The following is a 2500-nucleotide window of genomic DNA, read 5'->3' on the forward strand; positions in this document are numbered from 1 at the left end:
GCAACACCAGCGAAAACAGCAACAGCAACAGTAGCAACAGCAGCAGCAGCAGCAGCAGAAGTAGTAACGAAATCAACAACAATGACAACAACTACAATTATCGCATCAAAAACAGCACGGAAACAGCAATGCCTGCAGTAAAAACAGCACGGTGAGCAACAAAAACAGAAACACCAGCAGCAAAGGCAGCGAAAAGAGCAACACCAGCGAAAACAGCAAAAGCAGCGAAAAGAGCAACACCAGCGAAAAGAGCAACACCAGCGAAAAGAGTAACACCAGCGAAAAGAGCACCACCAGCGAAAACAGCAACACCAGCGAAAAGAGCAACACCAGCGAAAAGAGCAACACCAGCGAAAACAGCAACACCAGCGAAAAGAGTAACACCAGCGAAAAGAGCAACACCAGCGAAAAGAGCAACACCAGCGAAAAGAGCAACACCAGCGAAAAGAAGCAACACCAGCGAAAAGAGCAACACCACCGAAAAGAGCAACACCAGCGAAAACAGCAAGACCAGCGAAAAGAGTAACACCAGCGAAAACAGCAAGACCAGCGAAAAGAGTAACACCAGCGAAAAGAGTAACACCAGCGAAAAGAGCAACACCAGCGAAAACAGCAACACCAGCGAAAACAGCAACACCAGCGAAAACAGCAATAACAACTACTACTACTACTACTACTACTACTACTATCGCATGGAAATTAGTGCTGTAAAAACAGCAAAGCGAACAGTAAAAAGCAGAAGCAACAGCATAAAAAATAGCGAAATAGCAACAAGTGAATAACTGAAGTTATTAACTTAAAAGAGGTGAGCTGGCAGAATCGGAAGTGCGCTGAACAAAATGCATCGCAGCATTTCTTCCAGCTCTTTAAGCGCGAAGCTTAAATGCCGCCGTGGTTAACTTTGCCTTTCACCCCGCTTTTCGGATCGATAAAATAAGTACAAGTTGAGTACTGAGGTCGATGTAATCGATTACCCCACCCCACCTCAAAACAAAAAAGAAAGAAAGAAAGAAAGAAAAGCGAAAACATTCAGGCCTTGTGCTTATAAGTAGAGAATTTCCTTTAAAGACGGCGAATCGTTAGTACGCCAGACAAAATTACACTGCAGCATTTTGTCAATCTTCAGGCTCTGAGTTCAAATTCCGCCGAGATTGACTTTTTCATATAAAATAAGTACCAGTTAAGCACTGGGGTCGATGCAATCGGCAACACTCTCCCCCACCTAAAAACATTAAAGCTTTGTGCTTGTAAATAGAAAATATATTTTCAAGGCGACGAGCAGGCAGAATTGTTAGCGCACCTAAGAAAATGCTTCACCGCATTTCTTCCAGACCGTTATGAGTTAAGTTCAGATCCCGGAATCGATAAAATAAAGTTATCGCCAAGCAAGGGGAATGGGTTGATGTAATCGGCTCCCTCGGCTACCATATTTCTGGCTTCGTGCCAACATTTGAAGGTTGAAAGTTACTTCGAAGTTTTACTGGTCGTTGATTTGATAAGACATTCTGACCAGACTTTAGAATCGTTGTCAACCTTTCTTTTGTATATGCATACATACACCACACTCACATGTATATAAGTATGTATAAATATACACACACATTTATATGTATCTATATATGTATGTATATATACACACGCTAATACATATATATATATATATATATATATATATATATATATATATATATATATATATATATATATATATATATATATGTGAATGTATGTATATGTGTTTAGACTCTCATACACAGACATTAGTACACATGTACACAGGCATAGTGATATATAAGCCAGTAAGATGGCAATTCTTGGTCTTGATACGATCTGATGTAATTAAACGCTAACATAATTATTGTTGCCAACAATCCAAACATCGTTATCAAAGATTAAGAATTAAATAAACTAAATCTCCAAATTAATTGATATAACTCATATATCAGCGAAGAGGAAATATTGTCTGATATGTGTGTGTATGTGGGTGTACATGTATATAACTGTGTGTGTGTGAGCGCATATATATATATATATATATATATATATATATATATATATATATATATATATATATATATATATATATATAGGTAGATTGACAGATAGAAAGCTGTGTGTGTGTGTGTGTGTGTGTGATTTATTTACGGAAATGGTTTTCGCAGTATATATTAAGCTATAAATAATAATATGTCAGCAGGAGTGATGTGCGATCGAGTTCCACAGGCCGCCTTCAACATTGTCTATCGAAAAGTTTTTCTGCCCTATATATACAAGACTAATATTTAGCTTCTTATGTTCTTCGAGAACCAATTTCCCAAAAGGTTCTTTTGACAGTTTTTAAATTCTTACATTGTATATACATGTATGTATGTATCTATGTATGTATGTATCTATGTATGTATGTATCTATGTATGTATACAGGCATAAAACTGCAACTTTGCTGTTTTCCGTTTCTTTTTGTAGTGTACTTGTCCCAGCTTTACACAGCAAAACTATTAA

This window comes from Octopus bimaculoides, chromosome 12 (assembly GCF_046866305.1).
Source record: "Octopus bimaculoides isolate indiv1 chromosome 12, ASM4686630v1, whole genome shotgun sequence".
Lineage (NCBI taxonomy): Eukaryota > Metazoa > Mollusca > Cephalopoda > Octopoda > Octopodidae > Octopus > Octopus bimaculoides.